Here is a 23,542-nt window from a genome sequence, read left to right as displayed (position 1 = left end):
ATATTCACCAAAGTAAGCATCTTCTAGTTAGAGACAGCAGGTTAGCGCAGCGGAAGCGTGCTGAGCCCATAACCCAGAGGTCGATGGATTGAAACCATCCTCTGCTATGATTTAGGTTTCAAGCGAATCTTTGACTGAATCTTAATTCAAATGGAAGGCTGACACCCATTCAGGTGACAGCTGTCTTCTCTAACTCTTTGGATATTCACCAGAGTAAGCATCATCTAGTTAGAGACAGCAAGGTAGCGCAGTTGAAGCACAGCAGGGTAGCGCAGTTGAAGCGTGCTGAGCACATAACCCAGAGGTCCATGGATCGAAAACATCCTCTGCTATGATTTAGGTTTCGACTTAATCTTAGTTCAAATGGAAGGCTGATACCCATTCAGACTACAGATGTCTTCTCTAACTCTTTGGATATTCACCAGAGTAAGCATCTTCTAGTTAGAGACAGCAGGGTAGCGCAGCGGAAGCGTGCTGGCCCCATAATCTAAAGGTTGATGGATCGAAACCATCCTCTGCTGTGATTTAGGTTTCAAGCGAATCTTCGACTGAATCTTGATTCAAATGGAAGGCTGACACCCATTCAGACTACAGCTGTCTTCTCTAACTCTTTGGTTATTCACCAGAGTAAGCATCTTGCATTAGAAGACAGCAGAGTAGGGCAGCGGAAGCGTGCTGGGCCCATAACCCAGAGGTCGATGGATCGAAACCATCCTCTGCTATGATTTCGGTTTCAAGCAAATCTTTGACTGATTCTTAATTCAAATGGAAGGCTGACACCCATTCAGACTACAGCTGTCTTCTCTAACTCTTTGGATATTCACCAAAGTAAGCATCTTCTAGTTAGAGACAGCAGGGTAGCGCAGCGGAAGCGTGCTGGGCCCATAACCCAGAGGTTGGTGGATTGAAACCATCCTCTGCTATGATTTAGGTTTCAAGTGAATCTTCGACTGAATCTTAATTTAAACGGAAGGCTAACACCCATTCAGACTACAGCTGTCTTCTCTAACTCTTTGGTTATTCACCAGAGTAAGCATCTTCCAGTAGAAGACAGCAGCGGAAGCGTGCTGGGCCCATAACCCAGAGGTCGATGAATCGAAACCATCCTCTGCTATGATTTAGGTTTCAAGCGAATCTTCGTTTAATTCTTAATTCAAAAGGAGGGCTGACACCCATTCAGACTACAGCTGTGTTCTCTAACTCTTTGGATATTCACCAGAGTAAGCATCTCCCAGTAGAAAACAGCAGAGTCGTGCAGCCGAAACGTGCTGGGTCAATAACCCAGGGGTCGATGGATCGAAACCATCCTCTGCTATGATTTAGGTTTCAGGTGAATATTTGAGTGATCTTTGGGATTTACACTTATGATTCCTGCTTAGCTGAGAGGTTAAACGTCTTATAAGTCAATCTAAACAGTACAGTTGCAATCCATTCAACGCCCTGAGAATACAGTGACTTGAATGAATGAGAAATTTCACAGATTGTGCGTGACATTTTCATGGAACTTAGCATTCATGATATTGAAGCCTAAAGGTCTGCCTATATGAGAACCCTCTAAATTTGGTGTTGTGTGAGCTCGGCTGTACATGAGGTGCTCAGGTATGTTGCAAACTACTTCATGATGAAACACAGGACCTTGCTATTATTTCTTTCCTTGCTTATTTATCGACATAAGAAGGAAAGTAAAAAAAGCCTTGTTTCCACCCTGTTTCAAACAGGGAACCTTTCACGTGTTAGGCGAATGTGATAACCACTACACCATGGAAACTGCTGAAAGTAGTGACCTTTATCAAGACTTACAAGGACATTTTCGGCCAATTGAAAACATGGTGCTCGCTAGTCTTATTGCTGTTATTAGCTGCATTGCATTTCTTGCCTTTTGTGGATGTTGTTATATCCCTTGTGCACGTAGAATGTGTTCGACTTTGTAGCATGTTTTGTTTGTCACAGCCCGCATTTCAAACGTTCTTCCTCTTAAATAAGTTCATAAATCTCTCCAACTCCACAGGCATTGGTGGTTCAGTGGTAGAATTCTCGCCTGCCACGCGGGAGACCCGGGTCCGATTCCCGGCCAATGCAATCTGTTGCTTTTATTACATTTTAACTATTATTCATAAGGGACAAAAGCAATGTTTGTGACAACCGCAAGACACAGGCATTCCACCCAAAAGGCATATTTGACTCACCGAATTCTGAAGCAGTGTACTTCTAGTTACGCCCATCCAAAGACAAGGACATCAGGCCATCGTAACATGAGATTTTATAATTTTTTGGGCAGTAAATTAATCACGTAAATTAGTCAATCTCTGTGGCGCAATCGGTCAGCATGATGGGCTGCTAACTGAGAGGATGGTGGTTAAAATCCACCCAGGGACGTGAGTTTGACACGAGCACGGGGGTTTCGAGGGTTTTCTTGAACAGCCCATGTCCTTCTCTAAATTTGCAAAAGAGTTTCTAGTTAAAACGTGTGTCACGTTTGCAACAAAACCTTCAAGCCCCACTTGTTTAAACTAATGTAATTTACTGATAATCAATGCTATCGCCTCCAATTGGCTATCATTAATTGAGTGTAGGGTTATAGGCATCGAGTTGAAATCCCATGATGTTCCAGGCACTATAGCTGTCAGTCAGGGTGCCGGATTGTTAAACAGGAGATATTGGGCTCAAATCCTTTCAGTGTCTTGATGTTAATTCTATAACACTTTCTCAGTTTGTTTTCAAACCACGTGAATGTAAGCCTAAATTCTATTCGTTTTGAATAAAATCCCAATTGATCCACAGAGTTTGATGATTACTAAAATGTTTAATAAAAAAAATGCCATTTTAAATGTGGACACAACCAGGACTCAGAAAGAAAGACTACTTCAGATGAGTTCCAAATCACTTTGTTACAAGTAGTTTGTCTGGATATTCACCAGAGAAAGCATCATCAGGTTACAGACAGCAGAGTGGCGCAGCGGAATCGTGCTGGGCCCATAACCCAGAGGTCGGTGGATCGAAACCATCCTCTGCTATGATTTTAGTTTCAAGCGAATCATCGAGTGATTTTTAATTCAAATGGAAGGCTGACACCCATTCAGACAACAGCTGTCTTCTCTAACTCTTTGGTTATTCACCAGAGTAAGCATCTTCTAGTTAGAGACAGCAGGGTGGCGCAGCGGAAGCGTGCTGAGCCCATAACCCAGAGGCCGATGGATTGAAACCTCTGCTATGATTTAGGTTTCAAGCGAATATTTGACTGATTCTTAATTCAAAAGGAGGGCTGACACCCATTCAGACTACAGCTGTCTTCTCTAACTCTTTGGATATTCACCAGAGTAAGCATCTTCTAGTTAGAGACAGCAGGGTAGCGCAGCGGAAGCGTGCTGAGCCCATAACCCAGAGGTTGATGGATTGAAACCATCCTCTGCTATGATTTAGGTTTCAAGCGAATCTTCGACTGAATCTTAATTCAAATGGAAGGTTTACTCTTTGGTTATTCACCTTAGTAAGCATCTTCCAGTAGAAGACAGCAGCGGAAGCGTGCTGGGCCCATAACCCAGAGGTCGATGAATCAAAACCATCCTCTGCTATGATTTAGGTTTCAAGCGAATCTTCGTCTAATTCTTAATTCAAAAGGAGGGCTGACACCCATTCAGACTACATCTGTCTTCTCTAACTCTTTGGATATTCACCAGAGTAATCATCTGCCAGTAGAAAACAGCAGAGTCGTGTAGCCGAAGCGTGCTGGGTCAATAACCGAGGGGTGGATGGATCGAAACCATCCTCTGCTATGATTTAGGTTTCATGTGAATCTTTGACTGATCTTTGGTAATTACACTTATGATTCCTGCTTAGCTGAGAGGTTAAACGTCTTATAAGTCAATCTAAACAGTACAGTTGCAATCCATTCAACACCCTGAGAATACAGTGACTTGAATGAATGAGAAATTTCACAGGTTTGTGCGTGACATTTTCATGGAACTTAGCATTCATGATATTGAAGCCTAAAGGTCTGCCTATATGAGAACCAGTGTTGGGACTAACGCGTTACAAAGTAACGCGCTACTGTTACGCCGTTAGTTTCGGCGGTAACTAGTAATCTAACGCGTTATTTTTTTATATTCAGTAACTCAGTTACCGTTACTACATGATGCGTTACTGCGTTATTTTACGTTATTTTTTATGTAGTATCGGCTAGAAACTGAGGATCTGATCGTGTTTTATGGCAGCGAAGCAATGACGTGCTTCTGATTCTTCCTCTGCGCTCTCTGTGTGTGTGCGTGTCTGGTTGTGGGGAGGGGAGGGGGGTGCGCAATACAACGTAAACAGTTGGCCAACAAAAAAGTAACACTATACGACTATACGGTATAGTGTTCTGTGGTTACTTTTTGGTTGGCCAAGCGGACGTGACGACAGGATGTCCTCACTCAGGTCCGCACGGACAGGGAGGGGGCGTGCCTTAAGTCTGGCTGGAAATCGGGAGAAATTTGGGAGAATGGTTGTCCCAGGGAGAGGCACTGAAATTCAGGAGGGTTGGCAAGTATGAGATATTCTCACTTCTTTTCTTTTGTCGAGCACAAAGAAAATAACATTTTAGTTAAATGTAAGTTGTGTCTTGGATCAAAGATCCCGTCTACTGCCCAAAACAACAATTCAAATCTGCCTGGTTAGGCTCTGTGTATGTCACGTGTGCCTTCCTTAGGTGAAGCCAGCTTTATAGCTATGTTGTTGATTGATTGATTGATTGAAACTTTTATTAGTAGATTGCACAGTACAGTACATATTCCGTACAATTGACCACTAAATGGTAACACCCCAATAAGTTTTTCAACTTGTTTAAGTCGAGGTCCACTGATTCATGATACAGATATATACTATCAAATATATACTAACATCATAATACAGTCATCACACAAGATAATCATCAGGGTATATTTAGGTTTGGTTGGTATCAACACTTCAGTCATCAACAATTGCATCATCAGAGAAATGGACATTGAAACAGTGTAGGACTGACTTGGTAGGATATGTATAGCAAGTACTGGACACAGAGAGAGAGATCAGAAAGTATAAGAAAAAATGTCTACATTTGATTATTTACAATCCAAAGAGGTATTATGTGGAAGGGAGGGTGTTAGTTTAGGGTTGTAGTTGCCTGGAGGTGTTCTTTTAGTGCGGTTTTGAAGGAGGATAGAGATGCCCTTTATTTTACACCTGTTGGGAGTGCATTCCATATTGAAGTGGCATAGAAAGAGAATGAGTTAAGACCTTTGTTAGTTTGGAATCTGGGTTTAACGTGGTTAGTGTTAGTGTTAGTGTTATTATGCTGTTTGTTACTTATGTATGTTATGTTGCAGCTATTTAAAATAGTTTTGTCAATTTGTCCTGGCCTGAAATAAATCGGCCCTTTGAAACATATCTTTGTCTTTGTGTGTTGTATGTAGAGCACATTGCTTAGCAGAGTTCAGTGATGCAAATGCATGTCAAGTTGATCAACAGATTGTATTAATCTCCAGTGCAATAACAGTACTGAAATGAAGGCTAAAAGGGCATTAATGGGAGCTTTAAAAACAAAAAGTAGAATAAGTAACTAAATAGTTACTTTTCACAGTAACGCATTACTTTTTGGTGTAAGTAACTGAGTTAGTAACTGAGTTACTTTTGAAATAAAGTAACTAGTAACTGTAACTAGTTACTGGTTTTCAGTAACTAACCCAACACTGATGAGAACCCTCTAAATTTGGTGTTGTGTGAGCTCGGCTGTACATGAGGTGCTCAGGTATGTTGCAAACAGTGACGTGCGGTGAGGTTGATGGCTGGTGAGGCACTGACTTCATCACAGTCAGATTTACAAACATATGAACCCTAAAGAGTATCTTATTCACCATTTGATTGGCAGCAGTTAACGGGTTATGTTTAAAAGCTCATACCAGCATTCTTCCCTGCTTGGCACTCAGCATCAAGGGTTGGAATTGGGGGTTAAATCACCTCCAATTATTCCCGGGCGCGGCACCGCTGCTGCCCACTGCTCCCCTCACATCCCAGGGGGTGATCAAGGGATGGGTCAAATGCAGAGGACAAATTTCACCACACCTAGTGTGTGCGTGACAATCATTGGTACTTTAACTTAACTTTAACTTTACACATACAAACTGTAGCACACAAAAAAGCACATTTAATAAAAAAAAACATTATTATGGTCTTACCCAGGGGTGCTCACACTTTTTCTGCAGGCGAGCTACTTTTCAATTGATCAAGTCGTGGGGATCTACCTCATTCATATATATAATTTACATTTACTTATTTATGAAATATATGTTTTTGTTAACAAGTTAAAGGTGTTTAATGATAATGCAAGCATGTTTAACACTTATAGTTAATATTGTTAAAAAATTAAAGGTGTTTAGTGATAATACAAGCATGTTTAATACATATAGTTAATATTGTTAACAAGTTAAAGGTGTTTAATGATAATACAAGCATGTTTAACACATAGTTAATATTGTTAAAAAATTAAAGGTGTTTAATGATAATACAAGTATGTTTAATACATATAGTTAATATTGTTAACAAGTAAAAGGTGTTTAAAGATAATGCAAGCATGTTTAACACATATAGTTAATATTGTTAAAAAATTAAAGGTGTTTAATAATAATACAAGCATGTTTAATACATATAGTTAATATTGTTAACAAGTTAAAGGTGTTTAATGATAATACAAGCATGTTTAACACATAGCTAATATTGTTAAAAAATTACAGGTGTTTAATGATAATACAAGAATGTTTAATACATATAGTTAATATTGTTAACAACTTAAAGGTGTTTAAATATAATACAAGCATGTTTAACACATATAGTTAATATTGTTAATAAGTTAAAAGTGTTTAAAGATAATACAAGCATGTTTAACACATATAGATTCCTTTCTTTCATGAAGACAAGAATATAAGTTGGTGTATTACCTGATTCTGATGACTTGCATTGATTGGAATCAGACAGTGGTGCTGATACGTCCGCATTTTCGAATGGAGGAGAAAAAAAGTCCTCCTTTCTGTCCAATACCACATAAAAATGGTTGGTTTTTGGCATCTTATTTGTCCAGCTTCCGTACTCCTTTGTATGCACTTTACAAGAAATACATTGTCGGCAAACTCCGTAGCTTGCTAGCTTGTGCACGCCAGCTTTCTGAGACTCTTATTTTGTTAGCACAACTGTGCAACTGTGCTGTCGGTCTTTGGAGTTTTGACGACAGGTACAGCGGCAGAGTCTGTTGAAATAAAGTGTTTCTTGCCTTCCAGTCGGTAATTTTAATGAGCTGGCAGCAGCCAGCGTCATCTCAGAAGACCCTCGGGTGCCGTGAATGTCAATCAAGTGACGAAAGTGACGTCATAGTGAAGATTTATGATCGCTCATTTTTAGGACTATTATTTTAATGCCTGGCTGGTGATCGACTGACACACCCTCCGAGATCGACCGGTAGCTCGCGATCGACGTAATGAGCACCCCTGGTCTTACCTTTACTTATAAGTGCGGGAACAGTGGTGTTGGTGTTGGAGGAGTTGTGAATGAATGAAATATGAAATCCATGCAGGTGTACCTGATGGTGTGTCCCTGCAGTCGTTCACGGCTCCTCCGGCGCGAGCAATGTTGTTTTTGCACTTTTTGGCTTCTTGTTAAGTGACTTTTTTTGGGTGGATTCAGTCTTGCACGTGGAGGGTTTGGGTGTGGGCTTTGGTTGGTGTGGCGCTCCCGTCGGGGAGTGCAGTCTGCGGCGAAGGTGCAATAACCGGCACCAGGAGGCGGGGTTACGCGAGCCTCAGCCAGTGCGTCTTCGCAGCAGTTTTATGATCGCTCAGCACAAGAAATACTTTACATACATACAGTTGTTGACAAAATACACTGTACATTATATACCTCAGCTAACTAAACTATGGAAATGTATAATATAATTCATATAGCAATACAGTCTCACTGCACAGCAGGCCAGCACTTAGCCGAGCCCGGAATCCATGTTGCGGCACTGAGTGACGTGCCTCAACTGTCTGCTGTTCACCGCACCGTCTCTTCTCAGTATTTGAACGACAAATGTGAAAATTCAGCGATTTTGAATAAAAATAATCTAAAACTGGTGAAGTTAAATGGAAAATAACTTTATAGTATAATCACTGGATACATATAACAATTTAATTAATTTTTTTTCTTTTTACATTTTTTTTCTTTCCATGATGGCAGGTGAGGCCCTGCCTCACCTGCCTCTAGTGACTGCACGTCACTGGTTGCAAACTACGTCATGATGAAACACAGAACCTTGTTATTATTTCTTTCCTTGCTTATTTATCGACATAAGAAGGAAAGTAAAAAAAGCTTTGTTTCCAACCTGTTTCGAACAGGGGACCTTTCACGTGTTAGGCGAATGTGATAACCACTACACCATGGAAACTGCTGCAAGTAGTGACCTTTATCAAGACTTACAAGGACATTTTCGGCCGATGGAAAACATGGTGCTCGCTAGTCTTATTGCTGTTATTAGCTGCATTGCATTTCTTGCCTTTTGTGGATGTTGTTATATCCCTTGTGCACGTAGAATGTGTTCCACTTTGTAGCATATTTTGTTTGTCGCAGCCCGCATTTCAAACGTTCTTTCTCTTAACCGAGTTCATAAATCTCTATTACTCAACAGGCATTGGTGGTTCAGTGGTAGAATTCTCACCTGCCACGTGGGAGACCCGTGTCCGATTCCCGGCCAATGCAATCTGTTGCTCTTATTACATTTTAACTACTATTCATAAGGGACAAAAGCAATGTTTAAGACAACGGCAAGACACAGGCATTCCACCCAAAAGGCATATTTGACTCACCGAATGCTGAAGCAGTGTACTTCTAGTTACGCCCATCCAAAGACAATGACATCGGGCCATCGTAACATGAGGTTTTATGATTTTTTGGGGAGTAATTAATCACGTAAATTAGTCAGTCTCTGTGGCGCAATCGGTCAGCATGTTGGGCTGTTAACTGAGAGGATGGTGGTTAAAGTCCACCCAGGGACGTGAGTTTGACACGAGCACGGGGGTTTCGAGGGTTTTCTTGAACAGCCCATGTCCTTCTCTAAATTTGCAAAAGTGTTTCTAGTTAAAACGTGTGTCACGTTTGCAACATAACCTTCAAGCCCCACTTGTTTAAACTAATGTAATTTACTGATAATCAATGCTATGGCCTCCAATTGGCTATCATTAATTGAGTGTAGGGTTATAGGCATCGAGTTGAAATCCCATGATGTTCCAGGCACTATAGCTGTCAGTCAGGGTGCTGGTTTGTTAAACAGGAGATATTGGGCTCAAATCCTGTCAGTGTCTTGATGTTAATTCCATAACACTTTCTCAGTTTGTTTTCAAACCACGTGAATGTAAGGCTAAATTCTAATCGTTTTGAATAAAATCCCAATTGATCCACAGAGTTAGATGATTACTACAATGTTTAATTTAAAAAAAATGCCAATTTAAATGTGGACACAACCAGGACTCAGAAAGAAAGACTACTTCAGATGAGTTCCAAATCACTTTGTTGCAAGTAGTTTGTCTGGATATTCACCAGAGAAAGCATCATCAGGTTACAGACAGCAGAGTGGCGCAGCGGAAACGTGCTGGGCCCATGACCCAGAGGACGATGGATCGAAACTATCCTCTGCTATGATTTAAGTTTCAAGGGAGTCTTCGAGTGATTTTTAATTCAAATGGAAGGCTGACACCCATACATACTACAGCTGTCTTCTCTAACTCTTTGGATATTCACCAGAGTAAGCATTTGCTAGTTAGAGACAGCAGGCTAGCGCAGCGGAAGCGTGCTGGACCCATAACCCAGAGGTTGATGGATCAAAACCATCCTCTGCTATGATTTAGGTTTCAAGCGAATCTTTGACTGAATCTTAATTTAAATGGAAGGCTAACACCCATTCAGACTACAGCTGTCTTCTCTAACTCTTTGGATATTCACCAGAGTAAGCATCTTCCAGTAGAAAACAGCAGCGGAAGCGTGCTGGGCCCATAACCCAGAGGTCGATGAATCGAAACCATCCTCTGCTACGATTTAGGTTTCAAGCGAATCTTCGTCTAATTCTTGATTCAAAAGGAGGGCTGACACCCATTCAGACTACAGCTGTCTTCTCTAACTCTTTGGATATTCACCAGAGTAAGCATCTTCCAGTAGAAAACAGCAGAGTCGTGCAGCCGAAGCGTGCTGGGCCCATAGCCCAGGGGTCGATGGATCGAAACCATCTTCTGCTATGATTTAGGTTTCAGGTGAATCTTTGACTGATCTTTGGTAATTACACTTATGATTCCTGCTTAGCTGAGAGGTTAAACGTCTTATAGGTCAATCTAAACAGTACAGTTGCAATCCATTCAACACCCTGAGAATACAGTGACTTGAATGAATGAGAAATTTCACAGGTTTGTGCGTGACATTTTCATGGAACTTAGCATTCATGATATTGAAGCCTAAAGGTCTGCCTATATGAGAACCCTCTAAATTTGGTGTTGTGTGAGCTTGGCTGTACATGAGGTGCTCAGGTATGTTGCAAACTACTTCATGATGAAACACAGGACTTTGCTATTATTTCTTTCCTTGCTTATTTATAGACATAAGAAGGAACGTAAAAATAGCCTTGTTTCCACCCTGTTTCGAACAGGGGACCTTTCGCGTGTTAGGCGAATGTTATAACCACTACACCATGGAAACTGATGCAAGTAGTGATCTTTATCAAGACTTACAAGGAAATTTTCGGCCGATGGCAAACATGGTGCTCGCTAGTCTTATTGCTGTTATTAGCTGCATTGCATTTCTTGCCTTTTGTGGATGGTGTTATATCCCTTGTGCACGTAGAATGTGTTCCACTTTGTAGCATATTTTGTCTGTCGCAGCCCGCATTTCAAACGTTCTTCCTCTTAACCGAGTTCATAAATCTCTATTACTCCACAGGCATTGGTGGTTCAGTGGTAGAATTCTCGTCTGCCACGCGGGAGACCCGGGTCCGATTCCCGGCCAATGCAATTTGTTGCTTTTATTACATTTTAACTATTATTCATAAGGGACAAAAGCAATGTTTGTGACGACCGCAAGACACAGGCATTCCACCCAAAAGGCATATTTGACTCACCGAATGCTGAAGCAGTGTACTTCTAGTTACGCCCATCCAAAGACAATGACATCGGGCCATCGTAACATGAGATTTTATAATTTTTTTGGGGAGTAATTAATCACATAAATTAGTCAGTCTCTGTGGCGCAATCGGTCAGCACGCTAGGCTGTTAACTGAGAGGATGGTGGTTAAAGTCCACCCAGGGACGTGAGTTTGACACGAGCACGGGTGTTTCGAGGGTTTTCTTGTACAGCCCATGTCCTTCTCTAAATTTGCAAAAGTGTTTCTAGTTAAAACGTGTGTCACGTTTGCAACATAACCTTCAAGCCCCACTTGTTTAAACTAATGTAATTTACTGATAATCAATGCTATCGCCTCCAATTGGTTATCATTAATTTATTGTAGGGTTATAGGCATCGAGTTGGAATCCCTGCTGTAGGTGTCAGTCAAAGTCCCTGACTATTAAACAGAAGATGTTGGGCTCAAATCCCGTCAGTGTCTTGATGTATTCTATAACAATTTCTCAGTTTGTTTTCAAACCACGTGAATGTAAGCCTAAATTCAATTTGTTTTGTTACAGGCAGCAGCGGAAGCGTGCTGGGCCCATAACCCAGAGGTCGATGGATCGAAACCATCCTCTGCTATGATTTAGGTTTCAAGCGAATCTTCAACTGATTCTTAATTCAAATGGAATGCTGACACCTATTCAGACTACAGCTGTCTTCTCTAACTCTTTGGATATTCACCAAGTAAGCATCTTCCAGTAGAAAACAGCAGAGTCGCGCAGCCGAAGCGTGCTGGGCCCATAACCCAGAGGTCGATGGATCGAAACCATCCTCTGCTATGATTTAGGTTTCAAGCAAATCTTCGACTGATTCTTAATTAAAATGGAAGGCTGACACCTATTCAGACTACAGCTGTCTTCTCTAACTCTTTGGTTATTCACCAGAGTAAGCATCTTTCAGTAGAAGACAGCAGAGTCGCGCAGCGGAAGCCTGCTGGGCCCATAACCCAGGGGTCGATGGATAGAAACCATCCTCTGCTAAGATTTAGGTTTCAGGTGAATCTTTGACTAATCTTTGGGAATTACACTTATGAATCCTGCTTAGCTGAGATGTTAAACGTCTTATAAATCAATCTAAACAGTATATTTGCAATCCATTCAATGCCCTGAGAATACAGTGACTTGAATGAATGAGAAATTTCACAGGTTTGTGCGTGACATTTTCATGGAACCCAGCATTCATGATTTTGAAGCCTAAAGGTCTGACTATATGAGAACCCTCTAAATTTGGTGTTGTGTGAGCTCGGCTGTACATGAGGTGCTCAGGTATGTTGCAAACTACTTCATGATGAAACACAGGACTTTGCTATTGTTTCTTTCCTTGCTTATTTATAGACGTAAGAAGGAAAGTAAAAAAGCCTTGTTTCCACCCTGTTTCGAACAGGGGACCTTTCGCGTGTTAGGCGAATGTGATAACCACTACACCATGGAAACTGCTGCAAGTGGGTGCATGGGAGTTTGCCCAACCAGTCTACATGTGCTTGGTGGACTTGGAGAAGGCATTCGATCGTGTCCCCCGGGAAGTCCTGTGGGGAGTGCTCAGAGTGTATGGGGTATCGGACTGTCTGATTGTGGCGGTCCGCTCCCTGTATGATTAGTGTCAGAGCTTGGTCCTTTCCCTGTATGATCAGTGTCAGAGCTTGGTCCGCATTGCCGGCAGTAAGTCGGACACATCTCCAGTTAGGGTTGGACTCCGCCAAGGCTGCCCTTTGTCACCGATTCTGTTCATAACTTTTTTGGACAGAATTTCTTGGCGCAGTCAGGGCGTTGAGGGGATCCAGTTTGGTGGCTGCAGGATTAGGTCTCTGCTTTTTGCAGATGATGTGGTCCTGATGGCTTCAACTGGCCAGGATCTTCAGCTCTCATTGGATCGGTCCACAGCCGAGTGTGAAGCTACCGGGATGAGAATCAGCACCTGTTTGTGTTGGAGGAGTTGTGAATGAATGAAATATGAAATCCGTGCTGCAGTCGCTGCTGGGCCACAACATTAGGTACACCTGCAGACTGCAGCATGGATTTCATATTTCATTCATTCACAACTCCTCCAACACGAACATTATTCTTTTTGCACTTTTGGCTTCTTATTAAATAGCTTTTTCAAATAGATTCAATCTTGCACGTGGAAACTTTAAGTGTGGGCTTTAGTTGATACAACACCCCCGTTAGGGGGTGCATTCTACGCCGGGGGTGCATTATCCGGCACAACACTAATGAACCTGACGCTACAAGGTGTGTGGGGTGTGTGGGGTGTGTGTATTGTAGCGTCCCGGAAGAGTTATTGCTGCAAAGGGTTCTGGGTATTTGTTCTGTTGTGTTTATGTTGTGTTACTGTGCGGATGTTCTCCCGAAATGTGTTTGTCATTCTTGTTTGATGTGGATTCACAGTGTGGCGTATATTTCTAACAATGTGAAAGGTTTTTATACTCGCACCCTCAGTGTAAACTGTATCGCTGAAGATCAAGTATGCGTTGCATTCACTTCTGTGTGCGTGTCAGAGCCACACATTTTATGTAACAGAGCCAGCACTCGTTGGACTGAATGAAAAGGGGACATTACAATTCTCGGGAGGGCCACTGAAATTTGGGAGTCTCCCGGGAGGTTCGGCAAGTATGAGAATTAGCGTTGTACCGCGGCACCGCCGCTGTATATATTCGGCGGGCCAGGTCTAGTGTTCATTTGATATCACCTCACGGGCCAAGAGAAATTACACGGCGGGCCAAATCTGGCCCGCGGGCCAGAGTTTGACACCCATGCCTTAAAGCACCTCTTCTAGTAGGCGTTTCAGTGTTATAACTTCACTTTTATTGTTTGTTTTTAAGCCAAAATGCGTCCGTTCTCCCTTTTCTGTCTACACACTGTGTCTGCTTGTAAGTACTCCGTGATTGTGCACTGCCGAACATGCTCTTCTGCTCGTAAACTAGCAATGACACGACGTGACGACGACGGGGGCACAGGGAGGTGGCGGACCGGTACTTTTCAGAGGCGGTATAGTACCGAATGCGATTCATTAGTATCATTAGTACTATACTAATACCGGTATACCGTACAACCCTAGTTTGGACAATACTTTTTCCACGAAATAAAAGTAAAAATTATTCAGGTTTTCAGTATCAACAATATCTTTAGCAAATATAAGATAGCCTCTTTTCACATGTTTTCAATATCATTGATGTTGCATTTTATGAATCAGTCCTCAGCAGCTGTTTGACTGCTATAATCACTATTGTTTTATATTTGGCATCATATCCCCTGTTCAGACTCCTTCTTTTTTTTTCATTCCTGGGGGTATCTTTGTTGCTAGTTGCATGCGAATGGCAAGTTGAAAAGCTCTAATTCGCTAAATTGTTGGGGATAAATTGTTTGGACCCACCCGTTGGTTCGTATATCTCTATATAGACTCTGGATATAAGACAACTTGTCTTTCGGAGACTTATTTCCTGGGTTTAAAAAAAAAATGCTGTCTTTAATCATGGAGATGAGTCAGTGATTCTTTGTGTGCTTCCAAAGACACTTTTTTAGGATGAGGCATGTAGCAGCCATAATGACAGAGAATAGATTTGTTTGCAAGCAGAATCTGAGATATTTTTACTGCTTGTGTGTGCGTGTGTGTGTTTGTGTGTGTGTGTGTGTGTGTGTGTGTGTGTGTGTGTGTGTGTGTATGTGCGTGTGTGTGCTTGTGTGTGTGTGTGTGTTACCAAACATTGGTTGCCGCCTGTTTCCCATTTTTCCTCATTTAGAGGAACTTATTTTCCACTTTCAGCCCGCATGTCCTTCCACCCTCCATCCACAACTAATTGGCTATCCAGATCATTGCCACGTGTGTGTGTGTGTGTGTGTGTGTGTGTGTGTGTGTGTGTGTGTGTGTGTGTGTGTGTGTGTGTGTGTGTGTGTGTGTGTGTACTAAGTCCATCTCAAGGGGTCAAGGAGACGTTCCTCAGGCCCCAGATTGAGTATCAGATTGCGTGATTGCTTGATGTTTTCCATATGAGTGTTTATATCCACTCTTTGGACCCCCCCACCCCACCCACTGCCTTTCTGAGACCCACTGTGACATAAAACACACACATGACCTCATGCTTGGTTGTACTGCTGACTAAGTAGCCTGCTTGCCCTCAACCCCGCCACTCTTTGGCCCCCAAAAGTATATTTTTAGTTAGGATTTATTGATTTTATGTTGTTATAGATATAGCCCTGAGGGGGGACTTCATATAGGCAAGTAAACAAATAGTTGACATATTTTACAGTCACAGTCGTTATTTAAAGAATATTTTACATATTTTTTACATATATATATATATATATATATATATATATATATGTATATACATATATATGTATATTATATATATATATATATATATATATATATATATATATATATATATATATATATATATATATATATATATATATATATGTATATGTATGTATAATGTTTATAATTTTTCAATATTTTGTCCATGTGACTTTCTTTTTTTAAGCTATTACATTTTTTTCATATATAATTAATAATTCCTCTTTTGCGGACATTAATTTACCCCAGTCATGAGCCAATTAACAGCTATAAACAAGGGATTACTTTATTTGGATGAATTCACGAATTATAATTAAAATATAGATATTTTAATTTGTTTTGCTGTTTTGGAGGAAATAATATAAATAAATATACAGTAAAGGCCAAAAGTTTGGACACACCTTGTCATTTCAATGCGTTTGTTTTGTTTTCATGACTATTTACATTGTAGATTGTCACTGAAGGCATCAAAACTATGACACCTGTGAAGTGAAAACCATTTTAGGTGACTACCTCTTGAAGCTCATCAAGAAAATGCCAAGAGTATGCAAAGTAACATGTTCCTTAGTTATTTCACCTTTTTTTTTGTTAAGTACATAACTCCACATGTGTTCATTCATAGTTGTGATGCATTCAGTGACAATCTACAATGTAAATAGTCATGAAAATAAAGAAAACCCATTGAATGAGAAGGTGTGTCCAAATCTTTTGGCCTGTACTGTATATATAAAAAAACAGAAAAAAATATACAATATAAAAAGCAGTTTATATGCAAAAAAATTAGCTAAATAAATGAAATAATAAAAATAAAAATTTTACTTTAAATATATTTTGAGGCCTTCTCTATTTTTACTCGTTTATGTTTGCATGATAAGCTTACATTTGATATGAAAACGTGATATATCACACAGCCTATTTAAATCATACATGACAGAAGATAATACAAAACCCAAAGTGAAGTTGGCACGTTGTGTAATTTGTAAATTAAAACAGAATACAATGATTTGCAAATTATTTTCAACTTATATTCAATTGAATAGACTGCAAAGACAAGATATTTAATGTTAGAACTGAGAAACTTATTTTTGTTTTTGCAAATAATCATTAACTCAGAATTTAATGGCGGCAACACGTTGCAAAAAAGTTGGTACAGGGGTATTTTTAACACTGTGTTGCATGGCCTTTCCTTTAAACAACACAGGAACTGAGCAGACCAATTTTTGAAGCTTTTCAGGTGGAATTCTTTCCCATTCTTGCTTGATGTACAGCTTAAGTTGTTCAACGGTCTCCATTGTGGTATTTTACGCTTCATTTTCAATGGGAGACAGGTCTGGACTACAGGCAGGCCAGTCTAGTACCTGCACTCTTTTACTATGAAGCCACGCTGTTGTAACAGGTGGCTTGGCATTGTCTTGCTGAAATAAGCAGGGGGCGTCCATTGCAGTGGTTCTCAAACTTTTTTTGTCATCCCCCACTTTGGACAAGGGGGAGTTTTCAAGCCCCACCTGCCCCCATCGCCCCAACAGAACGCTAATGCCAAGCTTAACATTTTCAAATTTATTGAACATCAAGTAACATCAAGTTGTATACATTCAAACTCAATAACATAACATAACAAGTTCAATAATAAATAAAATAACTGTGCAGCTGTGGTATAACTTGCATCAAGTTCAATAATAAATAAAATAACTAAGCATGACTGACACCAGGTCTATTGCAGCGGGGAGAATGAGCTGCTCAGCAATTGTGTGAGGTGTCATGTACTGTTTTGTCATGTCCGAGCCACCGTAGCATGTGTTCAGTGTGTGACGTCACGGGAGGGAGTGAGAGTTTGGACTCTCGAAGTTGTTAATAAACGGGAGCGATCCGAGGCATTGAGTTGAAACGTGTTGCCTGATTATTATTAAATTATGACACCTAAATAAGCACATAGGTGAAACCGAGGACATAACATGTGTTTTTTTGCATTGTGCAATTCTGTATGCAACTCTATATGAAGCCATTTGAGCATTACTGTTTACTGATGTAGCTTTTACCATGCGCTTCTCCTGTTGACGGTACTCTGTCAGTTTTCTTTGAAAGAAATCAAGTGGCTTATTGACGTGATTGGGGTGTGTGGTCTCGAGGTGTCTCTTTAATTTGTTGGATCTCATGCTGTCTGCTGCTAGCGCTTTTAGACACAAAACACACAGGTGTCTCTCCTCTGCCTCCACCACCACTGCCGTGAATCCAAGAGCGAGATACCCTTCATCATATTTTCTTTTCGGTTGGCTTTATGGTTGATTAGGCCCGTCAGATTTTTGTTTTTCTGCAGGCGCTGGCTCTGGCTCTGGTTCGACGACCTTTGAGGTGCCAGTCACAAATGTATCCATTTTGTGTAATTGTGGTCCACACATTAGCCTGCTACCCATCCGCGCGAAAGTTTGATCCGCTTCGCCCCGCCCCCATTAGTTACTGTTGCTATGTCTGTCAAACTTTCGCTCCTACCGAAAAATTTAAAGCCTACAGGAAAAATAAGTAATTTACATGTATTTATATAGCGGATTCCACAGACATAATCACAAAGTGATTTACAGTGTGTATAGAAAATGAAAGCATAGTAAAAAAAAAAATCTAAGAATATAATTTTTTTTTAAATAATTAAAGTGGAATGTCCTCCCGTTCCTCTGTCATGTCTCTATTCCCCACCAGTGGGGCGCGCCCCACACTTTGAGAAACGCTGGTCCATGGTAACGTTGCTTGGATGGCAACATATGTTGCTCCAAAACCTGTATGTACTTTTCAGCATTAATGGTGCCTTCACAGGTGTGTAAGTTACCCATGCCTTGGGCACTACTACACCCCATACCATCACAGATGCTGGCTTTTGAACATTGTGTTATATGGTTCCTTTCCTCTTTGTTCCGGAGGACACGGCATCCACAGTTTCCAAAAACAATTTGAAATGTAGACTCGTCAGACCACAGAACACTTTTCCACTTTGCATCTTCGATGACCTCGGGCCCAGCGAAGCCGGCGGAGTTTCTGGGTGTTGTTGATAAATGGCTTTAGCTTTGCATAGTAGAGTTTTAACTTGCACGTACAGATATAGCGACAAACTGTAGTTACTGACTGTGGTTTTCTGAAGTGTTCCTGAGCCCATGTGGTGATATCCTTTACAGACTGATGTCGCTTTTTTGATGCAATACCGCCTAGGGATTGAAGGTCTGTAATATCATTGCTTACGTTCAGTGATTTCTCCAGATTCTATGAACCTTTTGATGATATTACAGACCTTAGATGGTGAAATCCCTACATTCCTTGCAATAGCTCATTGAGAGGGTCACAAAGTGGTGACCCTCGCCCCATTCTTGTTTGTGAATGACTGAGCATTTCATGGAAGCTGCTCTTATACCCAATCATGGCACCCACCTGTTCCCGATTAGCCTGTTCACCTGTAGGATGTTCCTCAACTTTCTCAGTCTTTCTTGCCACTTGTGCCATCTTTTTTGAAACATGTTGCAGGCATCAAATTCCAAATTAGCTAATATTTGCAAAAAATAACGTTTTCCAGTTCGAACGTTGTCTTTGCAGTGTAGTCAATTGAATATAAGTTGAAAAGGATTTGCAAATCATTGTATTGTGTTTTTATTTACGAATTACACAACGTACCAACTTCACTGGTTTTGGGTTTTGTACGTGCACCCGGAAAGGAACAAACGTTTTGCCATTTAATGAGACTCCAACATATACATTGAGAAAAAACAGCTTCCCAGAACATATGATTTTCCATTTTGGAGGTTCCACTCTATTACAAACTGCAGTAGACGTTCTCATCATTAATTTTAGGAACATGTGCCCCGTTGTGTGTTTCCACGCCCCTCATGCCCCCCACCCCCGGGTTAGCTCTTGTGATTTTGTTGGCCTCATGTCTAACAACCGCCACTATAAATCCCACAGCAGCGGCAGTAAGCGGCGTGATTAGTGAGTGGCCAACACACAGACTGGAGAATGATTACATGGTGCAAACCCACCGTTGGGACATGTGAGCAATGGTTGAAGTTATTTTGTAGCTCATACTTCAACGATGGGCCTTTTTAACAAAACAAATCTTCATTTTTGTATGAAACATCATGTTAATGATGTACTTTTGGCGCTAAAGATCATACGACATATAAATAAAGCACATCTACCTTTGCAAGGCAAGACAAAGAATGTACACAATCAAGTTCGAAGTCATTGTTCACTTTTTTTTTGTTTTGATTTATTGGCCTTTAATAAGCCTGACGTGTTCTGCGGCTCTGTGTTGGCTCGCGAACGTAACCCAGCCCTGCATGATTGTTCCCATGATGCAGAAGTGGTTCTGGCTCACGCTCACTGATCAGGTTTTGTTTTGTTTTTACTGTGATTGTTTAGGTTGATGGTTTAACCAGACAAGTCAATTAGGGTTCAATTATATACAGTTGTGGTGAAAAGTTTACATACGCTTGTAAAGAACATAATGTCATGGCTGTCTTGAGTTTCCAATCATTTCTACAACTCTTATTTTTTTGTGATAGAGTGATTAAAGCACATACTTGTTGGTCACAAAAAAAATTCATGAAGTTTGGTTCTTTTATGAATTTATTATGGGTCTACTGAAAATGTAACCAAATCTGCTGGGTCAAAAGTAGTTAATATTTGTGTCAGGCTTGTCCCTGACAGTTTGGTCATGTTTTAGTTTTTCCTCTGTGTCTTGTCTTTATTTCCTGTCAGCGCTCTTATTTTGTCTTTATTTCCTGCTTGTATCCCTGAGTGCTTTTTCCCCTCAGCTGTGGCTGATTGGCACCGGGCCACACCTGGTGTCAATCAGCCAGCTGCTATTTAGACCTGCTTTGTCCTCCAGTCAGAGCTGGATTATTGTTGTGCCTACCTGTCCTTTTCGCTGTCGTCATAGCGGTAAGCTGTTCCTTATAGCTATTTACAGTATGTTTTCTCCTAGCTTCTTGTTTTCCTGATTGCCAGATCTTGTTAGCCGTTAGTAGTGATGGGTTGATGAGGCGTCATGAAACGTTTCGACACATTGCAAAACTGTACTGATACTGTGTCGATACTGTGTCACTAAATACTGACATCTGCTGGACATTAAAAATCCCTACAGGCAACCTATGGACCGACTCAACTGACACTGATTTTATGACCTAGTACAGGGGTCGGCAACCCAAAATGTTGAAAGAGCCATATTGGACAAAAAATACAAAAACAAATCTGTCTGGAGCCACAAAAAATTAAAAGCCATATTACATACAGACATACTTGCCAACCCTCCCGGATTTTCCAGGAGACTCCCGAAATTCAGCGCCTCTCCCGAAAACCTCCCGGGACAAATTTTCTCCCGAAATTCAGGCGGAGCTGGAGGCCACGCCCCCTCCAGCTCCATGCGGACCTGAGTGACGTGTTGACAGCCTGTTGTACATGCACATGTGACCCACTCATAATGTGTCACATTTTTGTGTTGATTTATTTAGTTTATTTTGTGGTTTGAATTCGTTTTTGGAGCTGTCATTACACATTTATCAGTATTCACATTGGTCAGTAGGGGGCAGGAGGGTGTTTCTTCCCAATTGAATGCTATCACCTGCAGACCGGAAGTGTCTTGTCATTCTGATGAGCGCGACCAGTCTGTGAACAATTGAAACGTCCTGTGTGCTTTTTCCTCCTGTATAACAGGTTAGTTTTGGTGAATCAACTCACTGAATAATATCCATGTGATCTTTATAAGTTTAAGTACACATTCTGATGGTGGAGCCTAACTCTAAAGTGTTTGTGAGTTGTAGTTTGTATTTGTGAATGAATCCAGTGCACAGCTGCAGTAATCAATACAAAAAGGCGACGTGAGTGCGCAATGTTTATATAGGAACTTCTGATCCTAATTCAGACCCCCAAATTAGAGCTCCCGTTTTCTTATTGATTTTATAATGTATATTTGTATAATGTGTGTGTGTGTTCTGAAATAGTGACAGAGAATAGAACAAGGATGGACAATTCAACCCTTAACTCAACAATGAGTAGAGGAGTGTTATGTGTGTGTATATGTGTGTAAATAAATGAACACTGAAATTCAAGTATTTATTTTATTTATTTATATATGTATACATATATATATATATATATATATATATATATATATATGTATATATATATATATATATATAGCTAGAATTCACTGAAAGTCAAGTATTTCATATATATATATATATATATATATATATATATATATATATATATATATATATATATATATATATATATATATATATATATATATATATATAGATTAACCCCGCCCCCCACCCTCCTCCTCCCAAAATTGGAGGTCTCAAGGTTGGCAAGTATGCATACAGATAGTGTGTCATGAGATATAAATTGAATTAAGAGGACTTAAAAGAAACTAAATGAGCTCAAATATACCTACAAATGAGGCATAATGATGCAATATGTACATATAGCTAGCCTAAATAGCATGTTAGCATCGATTAGCTTGCAGTCATGCAGTGACCAAATATGCCCGATTAGCACTCCACACAAGTCAATAACATCAACAAAACTCACCTTTGTGCATTCATGCACAACCTTAAAAGTTTGGTGGACAAAATGAGACAGAAAAAGAAGTGGCATAAAACACGTCCTAGAAAGTCGGAGAAAGTTATACATGTAAACAAACTACGGTGAGTTCAAGGACCGCCAAAATTAGTAGGATAAAACGGCGCTCGCCAAATACTCGAATCAGTGAACCATGTTTAATATAAACAGTGCGCTTTATAACAATTAGGGATGTTTGTGTCATGTTTGTCCTCCTACAGAAACTATATTAACACAAAAAATATATTTTTCCCCCCTCCATTTTTCATACATTTTTGAAAAAGCTCCAGAGAGCCACTAGGGCGGCTCTAAAGAGCCGCATGCGGGTTGCCGACCCCCGACCTAGTATATACACTAATATAGACCAAGTCATTGTATTTCATTTAGGATTATTTCATATCTTCATTTAAATAAAAATATATTTGTATCTTTTTTAGATACAGTCAATAAAAAATGTGAACATGTATCATAACATGGAAATCTCAGAGAATATGTTGTGAATGAGGATGCTTGTGGACTGGGATTTTTTTAAATTAATTTTTTACACATTTTCATTTAAAAAAAACAGTTTTTCCAAGTTATTCAATTTTAGACGATTTCTTTCATTGATTGATTGAGACTTTTATTAGTAGGTTGCAAAGTGAAGTACATATTCCGTACAATTGACCACTAAATGGTAACACCCCAATAAGTTTTTCAACTTGTTTAAGTTGGGGTCCACTTAAATTGATTAATGATACAGATATATACTATCATCATAATACAGTCATCACACAAGTTAATCATCAGAGTATATGCATTGAATTATTTACATTATTTACAATCCGGGGTGTGGGATACAGAGGGGGGTGGGGGGTGTTAGGTTTGGTTGATATCAACACTTCAGTCGTCTCTTCTTAGTTAATATTTCTCCGGCTGTAGAAAAGACCCGCACAGGGCACAGAGGAGGCGGGAGTGCGACACAATTCGCGTATCGGTCACGTGACCAAAACAGCTCATGATCGGTCACGTGACTTTCTAAAAGCGGTACGCGCACCGACACAGGGTTTTGCTCTATGAGCTCGACGCATGCGCCGATGCATCGGTGTTGCCGGACCCATCACTAGCCGTTAGCTATTTCCAGTTTTTCGGTTTTCTGGTTCCTGTTTCCATTTTGCCTGTTCCTAGTTCCTGGTTTGTGTTTTTGCTTTATTTTGAACATTAAATCATGTTTTCCTGCTCAATGCCTGCCGCCATCTCTGCATCTTGGGATTCGTCACCAACGCAACCTGACAATTTGGTTACATGTCCCTTGGCGAGTTTCACTGCAATAAGGTGCTTTTGGTAGCCATCCACAAGCTTCTAGTTGAAATTTTGACCACTCCTCTTGACAACATTTTTGCAGTTCAGCTAAATTTGTTGGTTTTCTGACATGGACTTGTTTCTTCAGCATTGTCCACACGTTTAAGTCAGGACTTTGGGAAGG

The 23,542-nt window shown here is 40.5% G+C and overlaps 1 long non-coding RNA gene and 5 other non-coding genes across 7 annotated transcripts in view; 2 read left to right on the top strand and 4 right to left on the bottom strand.

The window, feature by feature from the left end:
* Nucleotides 1-1,695: 1,695 nt before the first annotated feature.
* On the bottom strand, nt 1,696-1,768 carry trnav-aac (transfer RNA valine (anticodon AAC)). The gene has a single exon. It is a non-coding gene; the product is annotated as a tRNA-Val (tRNA).
* Nucleotides 1,769-2,008: 240 nt separating this feature from the next.
* Nucleotides 2,009-2,079, top strand: trnag-gcc (transfer RNA glycine (anticodon GCC)). The gene has a single exon. It is a non-coding gene; the product is annotated as a tRNA-Gly (tRNA).
* A 6,273-nt stretch (nt 2,080-8,352) lies between these two features.
* trnav-aac (transfer RNA valine (anticodon AAC)) lies at nt 8,353-8,425 on the bottom strand. Its single transcript has one exon. It is a non-coding gene; the product is annotated as a tRNA-Val (tRNA).
* A 2,221-nt stretch (nt 8,426-10,646) lies between these two features.
* On the bottom strand, nt 10,647-10,719 carry trnav-aac (transfer RNA valine (anticodon AAC)). Its single transcript has one exon. It is a non-coding gene; the product is annotated as a tRNA-Val (tRNA).
* A 1,825-nt stretch (nt 10,720-12,544) lies between these two features.
* trnav-aac (transfer RNA valine (anticodon AAC)) lies at nt 12,545-12,617 on the bottom strand. The gene has a single exon. It is a non-coding gene; the product is annotated as a tRNA-Val (tRNA).
* A 7,736-nt stretch (nt 12,618-20,353) lies between these two features.
* Nucleotides 20,354-23,542, top strand: part of LOC133622002 (uncharacterized) — a 29,440-nt gene continuing 26,251 nt past the window's right edge. For both annotated transcript variants that reach the window (XR_009817731.1, XR_009817730.1), the window contains exon 1: nt 20,354-20,394. This is a non-coding gene — a long non-coding RNA (uncharacterized lncRNA). The remainder of the gene's footprint in view (nt 20,395-23,542) is intronic.

This window comes from Nerophis lumbriciformis, linkage group LG25 (genome assembly GCF_033978685.3).
Source record: "Nerophis lumbriciformis linkage group LG25, RoL_Nlum_v2.1, whole genome shotgun sequence".
In the NCBI taxonomy this organism is placed as follows: domain Eukaryota; kingdom Metazoa; phylum Chordata; class Actinopteri; order Syngnathiformes; family Syngnathidae; genus Nerophis; species Nerophis lumbriciformis.
The sequence above is the reverse complement of the archived record's forward strand: the minus strand, read 5'-3'. Positions and strand labels throughout refer to the sequence as shown.